This window comes from Phyllobates terribilis, unplaced genomic scaffold (assembly GCF_046119375.1).
Source record: "Phyllobates terribilis strain yellow unplaced genomic scaffold, ASM4611937v1 Scaffold_108__1_contigs__length_5656254, whole genome shotgun sequence".
Taxonomy (NCBI): domain Eukaryota; kingdom Metazoa; phylum Chordata; class Amphibia; order Anura; family Dendrobatidae; genus Phyllobates; species Phyllobates terribilis.
The window spans coordinates 3,363,402-3,381,373 of NW_027362868.1; the positions used below are offsets into that span (position 1 = coordinate 3,363,402).

The following is a 17,972-nucleotide window of genomic DNA, read 5'->3' on the forward strand; positions in this document are numbered from 1 at the left end:
AACTATTTCCCAGAACTGCGGTATTCCCACAAGGTCATGAATGAGGAAAACCTCTGGACGGGAAAGCATAAATTTTTTGTTAAATTTTGTGAAGATCCAAATGGCATTGGTGGTCAGCGTCATCCTCCGTCAAGTTTCCTGATCGGTAGGGAGCGGGGGCGCCTCTTCTACCCGGACATGCCCCTCTTCTGCCGGAAATGCATGTGTTTCGGTCACACTTATGAGAACTGCAAGGAGGAGGTGGCAATCTGTAAGAAGTGCTACAAGCATTGGACATGCCACAATGGACTGTACCAATGAGATGGTGTGCAACATCTGCCGGGTCCCAGGTCACTCCTTCCGGGAGTGTCCTTTGAAGAAAAAGGCGGAAACCTATGCTGAAACGCTGGCAAAGCAACCTGCCCGTGTGCCTCCATCTGCTCCCGGGGGGCAGAGGCAACCCTCTGCTGTTCCTGCTCCTGCGGGTGCGTCTACAGCGCGGGGGCAGTCTTCTAGCTCTGCAGTACCTGCTCCACAGACCAAGCCTGCTAGTACATCAGGTGGTACGTCTGCACCTGCTGCACAGAGGAAGCCAACCAACCCTCCTGCTCCTGCTGCTAAGGGGGGTCCCACCGGTGTTCCTGTATCTACTGTGCGAACACAACCCCCTGTAGGCGGGTCCACAAGCACTTCAGTGCCTGCTGCACAGGGAAAACCTGCCAGTTCTCCTATTCCTGCTGCGCATAAGCCCACGTCTATGCAGAAACCTCCAGCTGAGAAACCTGTCCGTCCTGAGAGGAGGGAAGCTTCATCTAAGGACTGGGCTGCTGATTCTGATCCGGGTGATATGGTGGTGGAGGGGAGTCCCTCTGCTGAAATCGGGACATTTAGCTCGGAGGAAGAAGCAATGGAGCTGGAAACTCGTAGGAAAAGGAAAACAGATGATAGGTCTGATGAGAATGTGGCCAGGGAGACTTCCAAGAAGTGTCCATTAAAACCAAGTCTTCTGCAATACAAGCCAATGGCTCCCGCTGCCCCTCCTGAGGAGCCAAGGCCTTCAGACCCTATAAACATTTCTTTTTCGGACTCAGAAGTGCAGAGCCCGTTAACATCGGTGGGCTTTATGTCTGATTCTGACAGTAGTGTGACCTGAACTATCCTATCATGACCTCATCAATTAAAGTAGCCTCGCTCAATGTGAGGAGTATAAGGGGCTCTACAAGAAGGGCTGCTTTGTTTTCCTACCTGTCAACAGTGAACTGTGATGTCTTTTGTTTGCAAGAATGTAACATTGACTTTGATATGAATTATGCAGATTTAAGAAAAGATTGGCCTCATGGGCCCTCTATCTGGTCCGGAGATAATGAAAATCGTTCCTCTGGCATTGGAGTGCTGTTTAGGTCGCATGACTTTAAAATCAACTCTTTTGTGGACATTTCTTCTGGACGTGCTCTTTTCTTAAATATTAGTTTTAAAGGTGTGGACTTTAGACTTTTGAACATTTATGCTTCTCCGGTGAAGGAAGAGAGACATCAGTTGTTTGAAGATGTGCAATATTACCTACCTGGTTCATCGCCTCTGATGTTCTGTGGGGATTTCAATTGTGTCTTGCCTGGTGAAGGGAGAAGCGGGAGTTCCACCGTTCCTAAAAAAGACAAAACAGAGAAACAACTAAAGGATTTGTTAACTGATTTTTTTCTTAGAGACTCCTGGAAAGAGAGCCGTAGTAATGATCCCGGTTATACTTGGGAGAACTCTTCTTCTAAATCTCGTATTGATTTTATTTTCATGTCCCAATATGTGAATGTCAAATCTGTTGTCTTAATCCCAAACATTTTTTCAGATCATAAGATGTTGCTATCAGAGTTAGAATTACCTGGGCTTGTCAAGGCAAGAGGAGTTTGGAGGCTAAATACAACATTGTTACAAGATCCTAAGGTAAGAACAGATTTTAAAGCGTTTTTTAATTATTTAAGAACAAAACAACAAAAATTTTTAACTCTGCTAGAATGGTGGGAATACAGCAAGATGAAGATAAAAAGTTTTTTTATCAAGGTCAGCATAGCCAATGCAAGAGAAAGGTCCGCTTGGCATAAAAGGCTTATTACTAAATTGCAGACCTGTTATCAACTAAGAGATGTGGGACTTGAAATGGACGATTTAATTGAAGCAACAAAAAAAGAAATTAAAAAGAGTATAGAGTCGAAGGGTAAGGAAATAATTTATAACTCAAAAATTGAAGTGATGGAGAAAAATGAAAAGTGCTCAAGATTTTTTTTTAAAAAAGTAGTTGCTGCTAAGGAAATGATAACAGAATTAGAGGGTGAAACTACAACTGAAGGTATGCTCAACCAAGCTCACCAGTTTTATCAGCAGCTTTTTAATGAGAAAACTATAGACCAGTCTTTTACTGAAGATGCCCTTAATTCATTAAAAAATAGTCTGAGCCGCGAAGACCAAGAATTGTTATGCACTGAAGTCACCTTGTCGGAAGTAGATGCTGCTATCAAAAGTTTTTCCTATGGGAAAACCCCTGGTTCTGACGGTTTGCCTGTTGAATTTTATCGTGAATTTTGGAATTTTTTAAAACCCGACTTGTTTTTAGTAATCAAAGAAGCTTTTAAGTGTGATATCCTGCCTATATCTTGGAGAAGTGGTCTGGTCTCCCTGATTTTTAAAAAAGGAGCCAAATCCCATCTGGCAAACTGGAGACCAATCACACTGTTGAATGTTGATTACAAGTTGATGTCCAAAATTTTAGTGAACCGTTTTAAAAAAGTTTTATCCAAAGTTATTTATGAAGACCAGGTATGTGGGGTGCCAGGAAGAGGAGTTGCGGAGCATCTCAATACCATCCGCGATGTCATATGGTACCAGCAATCCAGGAAGCAAGACTTAGCAATTTTATCGTTGGATTTTCAAAAGGCTTTTGATCGTGTCTCTCATTGTTTTTTATGGTTGGTTTTAAAAAAAATGGGCTTCCCTGAAATTTTTATCAAGCAAGTGGCACTTTTATATAAGAACTCTTTTAGTAAAATTTTAATCAATGGATTTTTGTCTAATGAAGTGTTTTTGCATTCAGGTGTGAAGCAAGGCTGCCCTTTGTCCCCAGTGCTATTTATATGTGCAATAGAGCCTCTTTTATCTATGCTACGAGAGGATAAAGTGATTAAAGGTGTCCCTATCCCTGGAGGACATGGAAGAGATGTGAAGGTAATGGGCTACATGGATGATATTACTATTTTTTGTTCATCACCTGCCGCTCTCAGGAGAGCTATAAGAACGACCAATTTTTTTTGTGAAGCCTCAGGTTTTAAGTTAAACATTGAGAAATGTGATTGTTTTGTCCGTGGCAATTGGGCGGATGTGTCCATCCCTGATCTCCCGATGCAGTCAGAGAAGATTAAAATTCTGGGCGTGATTTTTGATCGACAGAATGATGGAATGAAGAGCTGGGATGGAGTAAGGGACAAAATACAAAAGAAGATTGACTTTTGGAAATTAAGAAAATTAACAATCGAAGGTAAAGTTTTAATTATTAAGGCCCTTCTGCTTCCTGTCATGTTATATCTCAGTTATGTTTATCCCCCAAGTGACCTTACAGCGAGAAGATTACAGAGAATGCTGTTTGAATTTGTGTGGAACTCTAAGTTCGAAAAGGTGAAGAGAGAAACAATGTACAAGATGCACCACCTTGGTGGTAAGGATGTTCCCAACGTCAAACTGTTTTTATACTCCAAGTTTTTTAGCCTCTGTTTTAAATATATGTTTGCTTCAAGCCCTTGGGCACATTTTTTAAGATATGCAGCTGGCCACATTTTTAGGAGGCGAAAGTGGATATCCATTTCTTTAACAAGCCCAGTGTTGTTATCACCTCCACAACAATATGCCATCCTGGAGAAAGTTATCAGATTATATGGCCTAGATTCTTTTGAGATGGAGACATTGAAGAATGCAAGGAAGCTGCTGCAGCAATTAAAAAAGAAAGAAACTTTGACGCCCATAAGCCATTATTCATATAGCAGAGTCACTAAAATATGGAATTTAACAAATGCACCTTACCTGATGAATCAACATAAAGACTTAGCTTGGATGATTGTGCAGGAATGTTTACCGACTCGTGATTTCCAGTATAAAAGAAGACTGAGCACTATACAAACCTGCCCGAGGCATCAGTGCAATAATGATGAGACTACTATGCACCTTATTTGGAATTGTGATTTTGCACAGCAAGTGTGGAAAGACTGTGGTGAGCTTTTAAAATTTTTATCTGGTCTTAATTTTTTAAGCCATGAAGTGGTTTTATATGGGATTTTACCAAACATGATGAAAGAAAAAGAGAGAGTGTAACGGGTCCGGGAGGCGGAACCTCTGAGCTACTATACAAGGGGGCGGCCCTTGTAAGGGAGCGGGTGGCAGTCTCTGGGTGAACGGACAGGGAGTTACGGCAAGTGATCAGGGCAGTCTCTGGGTAAGGGGTAGGTACGACCTGTGATGGCAGAGCCTCCGGGTAGGCTAGCAGGCAGATGGTAGATGTGTGCTCCCAGGTGAGCAAGCGAGAGTCTCTGGAATAGCAGGTGGTCACGGCACGTGACAGCGGAACCTCCGGGCTGGCAGGCAGGTAGGTAACGGAGAAGCGCTCCCAGGTGAGCGGGCAAGAGTCTCTGGAAAAGCTGGTGGTCACAGCACGTGACAACGGAGCCTCCGGGCTGGCAAGCAGGCAGGTAGCGGAGAAGCGCTCCCAGGTGAGCGGGCAAGCTGGTCCATAGACAGACTGACCGGAGTTGTAAGGCAGACCGTCGGACCTCAGGCAAGCAGGCAGGTAGCTGATGTGCGCTCCCAGGTGAGCGGACAAGCTGGTCCTTAGACAGACTGACCGGAGTTGTAAGGCAGACCGTCGGACCTCAGGCAGGCAGGCAGGTAACAAGTATTCAGGCAGGAATCAGGCAGGTAACTAGCAGGAAACTGGCAGGAAACTGGCAGGAAACTGGCAGGTAACTGGCAGGTAACTGGCAGGTAACTGGCAACGGGACCTGAGGGCTGAAGCACAGGTGAGACACAGGTGCAAACAACATTGCTCGGGCACCTCCATTTTGGAGGAGGTGCCTTTTATATGATGAAGTCCTCCGGCCATTGGCCGGGGACTCTTTAGGGCGGCGCGCGCGGCCCCTTTAAGAGGAGGGGAGCGCGCGCGCGCGCGCCCTGAGCACAGGGGCCGGGAAGGAGCGCGCGCCGAGAGCAGAGCAGGAGGAGGACGCCGGGACGGAGCGCGCGCTGACAGCAGAGCGGGGAGAGGACGCCGGGCAGGAGCGCGCGCTGACAGCAGAGCGGGGAGAGGACGCCGGGCACGGAGCAGAGCGGTGAGGGGAGCAGCGTCCCTGCCTAGCAGAGGGCAGGGACGCCAGCGCTACAGTACCCCCCCCTTTAGGCCCCCCCTTTTTTAGGCCAGACAGAAATTTAGCTAGGATGAGAGGGGCATGGATGTTCTCCCGGGGCTCCCACGTTCTCTCCTCAGGACCAAACCCCCTCCAATCTACCAGAAAAAAGGTCTTTCCTCTTACCCTTTTGCTGGCAAGAATGTTCTCTACCTCAAACTTGTCCTCAGCAGAAACCAGAGCAGGAGGCGTACCTGTAGACTTAGAAAAAGAGTTAAGTACCACAGGTTTGAGGAGAGATACATGGAAGGAGTTAGGGATCCGTAAGTTGGCCGGGAGTTTCAATTTATAGGCTACCGGGTTGATCTGACCGATGACCACCAGTGGGCCGATGAACCGAGACCCTAACTTATAGGAAGGGATCTTGAGTCGGACATATTTGGACGAGAGCCAGACTTTATCCCCAGGACGGAATTGAGGAGGGTCCATCGCTAAATGCTGCCAGGGGGCAGCAGGTACTGGCAGAGGAAGAAGGCGGCCGGCCGACAGGTGTCTCGGAACTTTGTTGCGGGCGCAGGACACACAGGCAGAAACAAAGTCCATAACATCCTTGTGCAGGTTAGGCCACCAGTAGTGTCGGGTAATAAGCTGGAGGGTCTTTTTCCGACCGGCGTGGTCAGCTAGTTTAGACGAATGACCCCAGTGTAGGATTCTCTCCCGATCAGGTACCGATACGAACGTCTTACCAGGAGGGAGACAATTTAGACTCACGGGAGCCACCTGCATTACTCTGGCGGGATCGATGGGGCAGTCACATGGTCTATGAGGTGGTGATGTCTCTGCCTCCTCCTTAACAAAGACATCAGCACTAGACCAATAAGGAATCGGAAGTCCAGGTAGATTAGCTGGGATAGGAGAGGGACGGACGGAATGGACGGGAACCAGGCAGGTTTTATGACAGGCCTGTCCCCAGTGAAGGACTTCTCCGGTTTGCCAGTCAAGCACGGGTGCATGTCTCTGGAGCCAAGGCAGACCTAGCAAGAGGGCGTGAGGGAGACCAGGCAGAACGTGAAAGGAGATACTCTCTGAATGCAGCATTCCCACCTGCAGAGTAATGGATTCGGTGATGAATTGGATGGGGCGAGGTAAGAGGCCCCCATCCACGGCAACAACAGACAAGGGTACAGCCAGAGGTTTGGTGGGGATGCGGAATTTCTCCACCAGGGACTGTGAAATAAGATTTCCGGCTGCTCCAGAGTCAAGTTGGGCTAGTTCGGAATAACGATTCTCCCCGCAGATGATTGAGACTGACAACAGCAGGGATGGAGAGGATTTATTTTTGTCTAGATCGACCCCTCTGAGTGAACCTAGATACAGGCGTTCTCCCGACCTCTCCGGGCAGGCACGGATCAGATGCTCCTTACTGCCACAGTAGAAGCAGCTCCCCTCGGCACGGCGGAAATCCTGACGGGATTTGACCATCTTGGTCTGGTCGACCTGCATAGGCTCAGGAGAGTGTACCTGTGGAGAAACGGAAGGAATGACGGGTTCCTGGAAAGTAGGAGCTAGACGTGGAATCCTTCTCTCACGGGTGACCTCTTTGGCACGCTCCTGGAACCGTAGGTCAATCCGGTTGGCAAGGGTTATTAGATCATCGAGAGTGGTAGGAATGTCCCGACCAGCAAGTTCATCTTTAATACGGCCGGACAGACCCTCCCAGAAGACGGATACCAGGGCTTCGTTATCCCAGGCCAGCTCCGAGGCAAGGGTACGGAACCGTATGGCATATTGGCCCACGGTGAGGCTTCCCTGACGGAGGCGAAGCAGAGAAGATGCGGATGAGGTCCTCCGTCCGGGTTCGTCGAAGGCTTTCCGGAAAGCCATGAGAAAGGCAGGCAAGTCGGACACCAGGGGATCTCCTCTCTCCCATAGAGGATTTAGCCAGGCCAGGGCCTCCCCGGTGAGATGGGACATGATAAAGGCAATTTTGGCTCGGTCGGAGTTAAACTGGTGGGATAATAGTTCAAAATGCAGGGTGCACTGATTTATGAAGCCCCGAGCCAGGACGGAGTCGCCTCCGAAGCGAGGAGGTGCAGAGAGCCGGGGTCCGGAAAAGGATACCATGGTACTGGCGGAGGTTGTTGGTGGATCAGACAGAGTGTTCAGGCGAGTATTAACATTCCGCAGGTGACCCAGGATGGTCTCCTGTTGGGACCTCTGACGGGACAGTTCAAGACAGAGGTCCGAGAGCGAGGGAGCTTGGGTGCCACCGGGTTCCATGGCCCGAGCAAACTGTAACGGGTCCGGGAGGCGGAACCTCTGAGCTACTATACAAGGGGGCGGCCCTTGTAAGGGAGCGGGTGGCAGTCTCTGGGTGAACGGACAGGGAGTTACGGCAAGTGATCAGGGCAGTCTCTGGGTAAGGGGTAGGTACGACCTGTGATGGCAGAGCCTCCGGGTAGGCTAGCAGGCAGATGGTAGATGTGTGCTCCCAGGTGAGCAAGCGAGAGTCTCTGGAATAGCAGGTGGTCACGGCACGTGACAGCGGAACCTCCGGGCTGGCAGGCAGGTAGGTAACGGAGAAGCGCTCCCAGGTGAGCGGGCAAGAGTCTCTGGAAAAGCTGGTGGTCACAGCACGTGACAACGGAGCCTCCGGGCTGGCAAGCAGGCAGGTAGCGGAGAAGCGCTCCCAGGTGAGCGGGCAAGCTGGTCCATAGACAGACTGACCGGAGTTGTAAGGCAGACCGTCGGACCTCAGGCAAGCAGGCAGGTAGCTGATGTGCGCTCCCAGGTGAGCGGACAAGTTGGTCCTTAGACAGACTGACCGGAGTTGTAAGGCAGACCGTCGGACCTCAGGCAGGCAGGCAGGTAACAAGTATTCAGGCAGGAATCAGGCAGGTAACTAGCAGGAAACTGGCAGGAAACTGGCAGGAAACTGGCAGGTAACTGGCAGGTAACTGGCAGGTAACTGGCAACGGGACCTGAGGGCTGAAGCACAGGTGAGACACAGGTGCAAACAACATTGCTCGGGCACCTCCATTTTGGAGGAGGTGCCTTTTATATGATGAAGTCCTCCGGCCATTGGCCGGGGACTCTTTAGGGCGGCGCGCGCGGCCCCTTTAAGAGGAGGGGAGCGCGCGCGCGCGCGCCCTGAGCACAGGGGCCGGGAAGGAGCGCGCGCCGAGAGCAGAGCAGGAGGAGGACGCCGGGACGGAGCGCGCGCTGACAGCAGAGCGGGGAGAGGACGCCGGGCAGGAGCGCGCGCTGACAGCAGAGCGGGGAGAGGACGCCGGGCACGGAGCAGAGCGGTGAGGGGAGCAGCGTCCCTGCCTAGCAGAGGGCAGGGACGCCAGCGCTACAAAGAGTTTTATGGTGCACTTTGAGTTGTGTTAAAAGTGCTCTATGGAAGACCAGAAACATATTGTTGTTTAAAAGAGACTATATAGAAGTCAAGGATTGTATAAGACTGGCATTAAGTGAAATTTATATGTACTACCTAATGGATATGAAGAAGCTTGGAAAGAAAAGAGCCCTGAGTATATGGAACTATCACCTATGGAAGATGTTATTTTAAAGCTCTGAAGAAAAGATAAAGACTACGATATTTTAAATATAAACGCAAAATCTGTTCTTATCAGTTTAATATCTGATACGTCCCCTATCTGGGGACCATATATTAAATGGATTTTTAGAACAGGGAGATGGAAAAAGAGCTTGCTCTGTCCACTCCACGCATTGACCTGGTATTGCAGTATCTCCAGGACCGGTGCACCCCTTCTTTAATGCAGTTTCTAAAATCAGAAAGAATTGAATTCAATGTTTTTTGTTCATTTTGCTTGTTTGTCGGATTTTGGGATGGACTCTTTGGCTCTGCTTTTCTTCTCCTCATTGGATTTTTCATGTTCAAAGTTGCAGAAGCCAGATTACAAGCTCATTTTGGTTCAACTTCAGCAACTGTGCATTGCATTGCCATGTAATGTGATGCAATGCTATCTTTCTAGCTCTCCCTTTTTACTTCCTTTTGGATAAACAGACATATTAGGCAAGCATTTTGGAGCTTTCACCTAAATAACTACAGGTGGTGAGATAAGCTGCACAATATAATTGACCTTTCAGTATATTGTTGCACACACACCATCTATTTAGCAAATGCCCTTGTTATCAACAGCAGCCTTTTAAACTCACCTGAGCTAACAGGTATGTGCGCTGGTTACTCTGCTGCGCTTAAAATTTCTTTTTTGGTTTGCTACAATGCCTTTTCTGAAACGTTGTCTCCTTCTGCTGGAACACTGACTTCTTTCATTTAATGCCTGCAGACTATAAAAGAGAACCCAACCCAAAAAGTTTGGTTGATTAGTCTGTGGCATTCTGTTAAACTGTTGCTTATGGCGGTCTCTGTGAGCTTCTCAGCGACATTCAGCCAGCCAGGTATCCTGCCTGCAGTAGATGGAATGTGGCAATGGAACGCTGGCTGCGCGTGTCATAATAGGCTCTGAGCCTTTATATACCTGTGCACAGCAGCAGCCACCTTCAGTCTGCTGCTGGACAGCCAGCAGCAGCAGCAGCAGGAGAGGTATGTAATCAGGAGCCCTCCTGCTAAGGGTAGACAGCTGCTCGTTCCACCCCACCCCCCGCCTTAATTGGTTCTCCTCCCTTCCAACGGTGTTGAGGCGGGTGGGAACAGCAGGGGGTGAAGGTGCTGTGTTTAAAGAGGTGGAGTTATGCAGATCTAAAACGCGTGGATTGCAGCAGCAGCAAGCCGAAAAGTGCAGGCATGTAAGGGATCTAGAGGTTGACAACATGTCTTCTTAACGGGAGTCCAGGAGCTCATCTCCACAAATGGACTTTTTAGGATCCTTGGGTGGCTCCGTAGTTTGAAACCAATTCTGGTTATCGCTTCTCGGCCTTTTGGCTAAGATCAAGTGTAGTATCTTTCGAAAAGGCGGTTTTGGATGTTGGCCGCCCTAGTAGATTGATACATTATGCACACTGGGGTTTAGGCGCTTGTTAGTACGCCAGGTGGCTAATATAGTCATCTGGTGGAAAGCATGGCCCCCCAGGATCGACGCCATTGGGCCGGGGAAGATCGAAAGCCCGAAGTGTGAAGTGCCCCAGGAGTGGTGACCCTGGGGTGCCTTAACTCACTGGGATTGGGAACCCCACTTGAGTTTATGGCACATTTGCACAAGCACTTCAAATTTTCTTTCTTCGCACACACCCTTATTCCGGGCCTTCTGGCCTTAGGATGGGGAATTTTTCAATTCCCGGTCGAAGGTCCGGGCAGTATTATACTGTGAAACCTTCACTATTTATTTAATTTCTTTGTCACTGTGTGTCCACTTATTCACGTGTGTCACGTCCTACTAGGATTTTGTCGGGATGCGGTTCCCTTACGGGTTCCTCTCTTGGCAGGTCTAGGGGGGGAGTGTGTGGCCATCAGGTTCCGCTCCCCCCTGAACCCCCCTGGCTCTCCTCTTTCGGGAGGAGAGCGTTGTTGGCTCCCCTCTTCCGGGAGGGGAGCACAGTCTTTGGCTCCCAGTGCCTTGCTCGGGTGAGAACTCGGGCAGGTGCTGGGGGTAAGATTGGGTCGCCTCTGGCTTCGGCTGGAGGTGGCTTTTTGTCCCTGTTCCTCGCTGTGGCCTTTTGGCTCGGAGGGACGGGGAATGGTTTGGGGACCCTTCTCCTTTTGGAGAGGGTTTCAAGAAGACCAGCATCCTAGTGCACTTTTTTTGTGGCACTTGTCACTTTTTTAAGCGCACTCGGGTTTTGTACACGAATTCGGGCTTTCAAAAAAAAAGAATAAAAAAAAAAAAAAAAAAAATCTGTTCTTATCAGTTTAATATCTGATACGTCCCCTATCTGGGGACCATATATTAAATGGATTTTTAGAACAGGGAGATGGAAAAAGAGCTTGCTCTGTCCACTCCACGCATTGACCTGGTATTGCAGTATCTCCAGGACCGGTGCACCCCTTCTTTAATGCAGTTTCTAAAATCAGAAAGAATTGAATTCAATGTTTTTTGTTCATTTTGCTTGTTTGTCGGATTTTGGGATGGACTCTTTGGCTCTGCTTTTCTTCTCCTCATTGGATTTTTCATGTTCAAAGTTGCAGAAGCCAGATTACAAGCTCATTTTGGTTCAACTTCAGCAACTGTGCATTGCATTGCCATGTAATGTGATGCAATGCTATCTTTCTAGCTCTCCCTTTTTACTTCCTTTTGGATAAACAGACATATTAGGCAAGCATTTTGGAGCTTTCACCTAAATAACTACAGGTGGTGAGATAAGCTGCACAATATAATTGACCTTTCAGTATATTGTTGCACACACACCATCTATTTAGCAAATGCCCTTGTTATCAACAGCAGCCTTTTAAACTCACCTGAGCTAACAGGTATGTGCGCTGGTTACTCTGCTGCGCTTAAAATTTCTTTTTTGGTTTGCTACAATGCCTTTTCTGAAACGTTGTCTCCTTCTGCTGGAACACTGACTTCTTTCATTTAATGCCTGCAGACTATAAAAGAGAACCCAACCCAAAAAGTTTGGTTGATTAGTCTGTGGCATTCTGTTAAACTGTTGCTTATGGCGGTCTCTGTGAGCTTCTCAGCGACATTCAGCCAGCCAGGTATCCTGCCTGCAGTAGATGCAATGTGGCAATGGAACGCTGGCTGCGCGTGTCATAATAGGCTCTGAGCCTTTATATACCTGTGCACAGCAGCAGCCACCTTCAGTCTGCTGCTGGACAGCCAGCAGCAGCAGCAGCAGGAGAGGTATGTAATCAGGAGCCCTCCTGCTAAGGGTAGACAGCTGCTCGTTCCACCCCACCCCCCGCCTTAATTGGTTCTCCTCCCTTCCAACGGTGTTGAGGCGGGTGGGAACAGCAGGGGGTGAAGGTGCTGTGTTTAAAGAGGTGGAGTTATGCAGATCTAAAACGCGTGGATTGCAGCAGCAGCAAGCCGAAAAGTGCAGGCATGTAAGGGATCTAGAGGTTGACAACATGTCTTCTTAACGGGAGTCCAGGAGCTCATCTCCACAAATGGACTTTTTAGGATCCTTGGGTGGCTCCGTAGTTTGAAACCAATTCTGGTTATCGCTTCTCGGCCTTTTGGCTAAGATCAAGTGTAGTATCTGTTCTTATCAGTTTAATATCTGATACGTCCCCTATCTGGGGACCATATATTAAATGGATTTTTAGAACAGGGAGATGGAAAAAGAGCTTGCTCTGTCCACTCCACGCATTGACCTGGTATTGCAGTATCTCCAGGACCGGTGCACCCCTTCTTTAATGCAGTTTCTAAAATCAGAAAGAATTGAATTCAATGTTTTTTGTTCATTTTGCTTGTTTGTCGGATTTTGGGATGGACTCTTTGGCTCTGCTTTTCTTCTCCTCATTGGATTTTTCATGTTCAAAGTTGCAGAAGCCAGATTACAAGCTCATTTTGGTTCAACTTCAGCAACTGTGCATTGCATTGCCATGTAATGTGATGCAATGCTATCTTTCTAGCTCTCCCTTTTTACTTCCTTTTGGATAAACAGACATATTAGGCAAGCATTTTGGAGCTTTCACCTAAATAACTACAGGTGGTGAGATAAGCTGCACAATATAATTGACCTTTCAGTATATTGTTGCACACACACCATCTATTTAGCAAATGCCCTTGTTATCAACAGCAGCCTTTTAAACTCACCTGAGCTAACAGGTATGTGCGCTGGTTACTCTGCTGCGCTTAAAATTTCTTTTTTGGTTTGCTACAATGCCTTTTCTGAAACGTTGTCTCCTTCTGCTGGAACACTGACTTCTTTCATTTAATGCCTGCAGACTATAAAAGAGAACCCAACCCAAAAAGTTTGGTTGATTAGTCTGTGGCATTCTGTTAAACTGTTGCTTATGGCGGTCTCTGTGAGCTTCTCAGCGACATTCAGCCAGCCAGGTATCCTGCCTGCAGTAGATGGAATGTGGCAATGGAACGCTGGCTGCGCGTGTCATAATAGGCTCTGAGCCTTTATATACCTGTGCACAGCAGCAGCCACCTTCAGTCTGCTGCTGGACAGCCAGCAGCAGCAGCAGCAGGAGAGGTATGTAATCAGGAGCCCTCCTGCTAAGGGTAGACAGCTGCTCGTTCCACCCCACCCCCCGCCTTAATTGGTTCTCCTCCCTTCCAACGGTGTTGAGGCGGGTGGGAACAGCAGGGGGTGAAGGTGCTGTGTTTAAAGAGGTGGAGTTATGCAGATCTAAAACGCGTGGATTGCAGCAGCAGCAAGCCGAAAAGTGCAGGCATGTAAGGGATCTAGAGGTTGACAACATGTCTTCTTAACGGGAGTCCAGGAGCTCATCTCCACAAATGGACTTTTTAGGATCCTTGGGTGGCTCCGTAGTTTGAAACCAATTCTGGTTATCGCTTCTCGGCCTTTTGGCTAAGATCAAGTGTAGTATCTTTCGAAAAGGCGGTTTTGGATGTTGGCCGCCCTAGTAGATTGATACATTATGCACACTGGGGTTTAGGCGCTTGTTAGTACGCCAGGTGGCTAATATAGTCATCTGGTGGAAAGCATGGCCCCCCAGGATCGACGCCATTGGGCCGGGGAAGATCGAAAGCCCGAAGTGTGAAGTGCCCCAGGAGTGGTGACCCTGGGGTGCCTTAACTCACTGGGATTGGGAACCCCACTTGAGTTTATGGCACATTTGCACAAGCACTTCAAATTTTCTTTCTTCGCACACACCCTTATTCCGGGCCTTCTGGCCTTAGGATGGGGAATTTTTCAATTCCCGGTCGAAGGTCCGGGCAGTATTATACTGTGAAACCTTCACTATTTATTTAATTTCTTTGTCACTGTGTGTCCACTTATTCACGTGTGTCACGTCCTACTAGGATTTTGTCGGGATGCGGTTCCCTTACGGGTTCCTCTCTTGGCAGGTCTAGGGGGGGAGTGTGTGGCCATCAGGTTCCGCTCCCCCCTGAACCCCCCTGGCTCTCCTCTTTCGGGAGGAGAGCGTTGTTGGCTCCCCTCTTCCGGGAGGGGAGCACAGTCTTTGGCTCCCAGTGCCTTGCTCGGGTGAGAACTCGGGCAGGTGCTGGGGGTAAGATTGGGTCGCCTCTGGCTTCGGCTGGAGGTGGCTTTTTGTCCCTGTTCCTCGCTGTGGCCTTTTGGCTCGGAGGGACGGGGAATGGTTTGGGGGACCCTTCTCCTTTTGGAGAGGGTTTCAAGAAGACCAGCATCCTAGTGCACTTTTTTTGTGGCACTTGTCACTTTTTTAAGCGCACTCGGGTTTTGTACACGAATTCGGGCTTTCAAAAAAAAAGAATAAAAAAAAAAAAAAAAAAAAAAAATCTGTTCTTATCAGTTTAATATCTGATACGTCCCCTATCTGGGGACCATATATTAAATGGATTTTTAGAACAGGGAGATGGAAAAAGAGCTTGCTCTGTCCACTCCACGCATTGACCTGGTATTGCAGTATCTCCAGGACCGGTGCACCCCTTCTTTAATGCAGTTTCTAAAATCAGAAAGAATTGAATTCAATGTTTTTTGTTCATTTTGCTTGTTTGTCGGATTTTGGGATGGACTCTTTGGCTCTGCTTTTCTTCTCCTCATTGGATTTTTCATGTTCAAAGTTGCAGAAGCCAGATTACAAGCTCATTTTGGTTCAACTTCAGCAACTGTGCATTGCATTGCCATGTAATGTGATGCAATGCTATCTTTCTAGCTCTCCCTTTTTACTTCCTTTTGGATAAACAGACATATTAGGCAAGCATTTTGGAGCTTTCACCTAAATAACTACAGGTGGTGAGATAAGCTGCACAATATAATTGACCTTTCAGTATATTGTTGCACACACACCATCTATTTAGCAAATGCCCTTGTTATCAACAGCAGCCTTTTAAACTCACCTGAGCTAACAGGTATGTGCGCTGGTTACTCTGCTGCGCTTAAAATTTCTTTTTTGGTTTGCTACAATGCCTTTTCTGAAACGTTGTCTCCTTCTGCTGGAACACTGACTTCTTTCATTTAATACCTGCAGACTATAAAAGAGAACCCAACCCAAAAAGTTTGGTTGATTAGTCTGTGGCATTCTGTTAAACTGTTGCTTATGGCGGTCTCTGTGAGCTTCTCAGCGACATTCAGCCAGCCAGGTATCCTGCCTGCAGTAGATGGAATGTGGCAATGGAACGCTGGCTGCGCGTGTCATAATAGGCTCTGAGCCTTTATATACCTGTGCACAGCAGCAGCCACCTTCAGTCTGCTGCTGGACAGCCAGCAGCAGCAGCAGCAGGAGAGGTATGTAATCAGGAGCCCTCCTGCTAAGGGTAGACAGCTGCTCGTTCCACCCCACCCCCCGCCTTAATTGGTTCTCCTCCCTTCCAACGGTGTTGAGGCGGGTGGGAACAGCAGGGGGTGAAGGTGCTGTGTTTAAAGAGGTGGAGTTATGCAGATCTAAAACGCGTGGATTGCAGCAGCAGCAAGCCGAAAAGTGCAGGCATGTAAGGGATCTAGAGGTTGACAACATGTCTTCTTAACGGGAGTCCAGGAGCTCATCTCCACAAATGGACTTTTTAGGATCCTTGGGTGGCTCCGTAGTTTGAAACCAATTCTGGTTATCGCTTCTCGGCCTTTTGGCTAAGATCAAGTGTAGTATCTGTTCTTATCAGTTTAATATCTGATACGTCCCCTATCTGGGGACCATATATTAAATGGATTTTTAGAACAGGGAGATGGAAAAAGAGCTTGCTCTGTCCACTCCACGCATTGACCTGGTATTGCAGTATCTCCAGGACCGGTGCACCCCTTCTTTAATGCAGTTTCTAAAATCAGAAAGAATTGAATTCAATGTTTTTTGTTCATTTTGCTTGTTTGTCGGATTTTGGGATGGACTCTTTGGCTCTGCTTTTCTTCTCCTCATTGGATTTTTCATGTTCAAAGTTGCAGAAGCCAGATTACAAGCTCATTTTGGTTCAACTTCAGCAACTGTGCATTGCATTGCCATGTAATGTGATGCAATGCTATCTTTCTAGCTCTCCCTTTTTACTTCCTTTTGGATAAACAGACATATTAGGCAAGCATTTTGGAGCTTTCACCTAAATAACTACAGGTGGTGAGATAAGCTGCACAATATAATTGACCTTTCAGTATATTGTTGCACACACACCATCTATTTAGCAAATGCCCTTGTTATCAACAGCAGCCTTTTAAACTCACCTGAGCTAACAGGTATGTGCGCTGGTTACTCTGCTGCGCTTAAAATTTCTTTTTTGGTTTGCTACAATGCCTTTTCTGAAACGTTGTCTCCTTCTGCTGGAACACTGACTTCTTTCATTTAATGCCTGCAGACTATAAAAGAGAACCCAACCCAAAAAGTTTGGTTGATTAGTCTGTGGCATTCTGTTAAACTGTTGCTTATGGCGGTCTCTGTGAGCTTCTCAGCGACATTCAGCCAGCCAGGTATCCTGCCTGCAGTAGATGGAATGTGGCAATGGAACGCTGGCTGCGCGTGTCATAATAGGCTCTGAGCCTTTATATACCTGTGCACAGCAGCAGCCACCTTCAGTCTGCTGCTGGACAGCCAGCAGCAGCAGCAGGAGAGGTATGTAATCAGGAGCCCTCCTGCTAAGGGTAGACAGCTGCTCGTTCCACCCCACCCCCCGCCTTAATTGGTTCTCCTCCCTTCCAACGGTGTTGAGGCGGGTGGGAACAGCAGGGGGTGAAGGTGCTGTGTTTAAAGAGGTGGAGTTATGCAGATCTAAAACGCGTGGATTGCAGCAGCAGCAAGCCGAAAAGTGCAGGCATGTAAGGGATCTAGAGGTTGACAACATGTCTTCTTAACGGGAGTCCAGGAGCTCATCTCCACAAATGGACTTTTTAGGATCCTTGGGTGGCTCCGTAGTTTGAAACCAATTCTGGTTATCGCTTCTCGGCCTTTTGGCTAAGATCAAGTGTAGTATCTGTTCTTATCAGTTTAATATCTGATACGTCCCCTATCTGGGGACCATATATTAAATGGATTTTTAGAACAGGGAGATGGAAAAAGAGCTTGCTCTGTCCACTCCACGCATTGACCTGGTATTGCAGTATCTCCAGGACCGGTGCACCCCTTCTTTAATGCAGTTTCTAAAATCAGAAAGAATTGAATTCAATGTTTTTTGTTCATTTTGCTTGTTTGTCGGATTTTGGGATGGACTCTTTGGCTCTGCTTTTCTTCTCCTCATTGGATTTTTCATGTTCAAAGTTGCAGAAGCCAGATTACAAGCTCATTTTGGTTCAACTTCAGCAACTGTGCATTGCATTGCCATGTAATGTGATGCAATGCTATCTTTCTAGCTCTCCCTTTTTACTTCCTTTTGGATAAACAGACATATTAGGCAAGCATTTTGGAGCTTTCACCTAAATAACTACAGGTGGTGAGATAAGCTGCACAATATAATTGACCTTTCAGTATATTGTTGCACACACACCATCTATTTAGCAAATGCCCTTGTTATCAACAGCAGCCTTTTAAACTCACCTGAGCTAACAGGTATGTGCGCTGGTTACTCTGCTGCGCTTAAAATTTCTTTTTTGGTTTGCTACAATGCCTTTTCTGAAACGTTGTCTCCTTCTGCTGGAACACTGACTTCTTTCATT

The 17,972-nt window shown here is 47.7% G+C and overlaps 4 non-coding genes and 4 pseudogenes across 4 annotated transcripts; all 8 read left to right on the forward strand.

The window, feature by feature from the left end:
• The first annotated feature begins 8,955 nt into the window (after nt 1-8,955).
• On the forward strand, nt 8,956-9,131 carry LOC141200837 (U2 spliceosomal RNA; annotated as a pseudogene).
• Nucleotides 9,132-10,246: 1,115 nt separating this feature from the next.
• Nucleotides 10,247-10,338, forward strand: LOC141201057 (U2 spliceosomal RNA; annotated as a pseudogene).
• A 793-nt stretch (nt 10,339-11,131) lies between these two features.
• LOC141200942 (U2 spliceosomal RNA) lies at nt 11,132-11,328 on the forward strand. The gene has a single exon (XR_012272616.1). It is a non-coding gene; the product is annotated as a U2 spliceosomal RNA (small nuclear RNA).
• A 1,115-nt stretch (nt 11,329-12,443) lies between these two features.
• Nucleotides 12,444-12,634, forward strand: LOC141200126 (U2 spliceosomal RNA). Its single transcript, XR_012271857.1, has one exon. It is a non-coding gene; the product is annotated as a U2 spliceosomal RNA (small nuclear RNA).
• A 1,115-nt stretch (nt 12,635-13,749) lies between these two features.
• Nucleotides 13,750-13,841, forward strand: LOC141201058 (U2 spliceosomal RNA; annotated as a pseudogene).
• Nucleotides 13,842-14,635: 794 nt separating this feature from the next.
• Nucleotides 14,636-14,836, forward strand: LOC141200946 (U2 spliceosomal RNA; annotated as a pseudogene).
• A 1,115-nt stretch (nt 14,837-15,951) lies between these two features.
• LOC141200127 (U2 spliceosomal RNA) lies at nt 15,952-16,142 on the forward strand. Its single transcript, XR_012271858.1, has one exon. It is a non-coding gene; the product is annotated as a U2 spliceosomal RNA (small nuclear RNA).
• Nucleotides 16,143-17,254: 1,112 nt separating this feature from the next.
• Nucleotides 17,255-17,445, forward strand: LOC141200129 (U2 spliceosomal RNA). Its single transcript, XR_012271859.1, has one exon. It is a non-coding gene; the product is annotated as a U2 spliceosomal RNA (small nuclear RNA).
• Nucleotides 17,446-17,972: the final 527 nt, after the last annotated feature.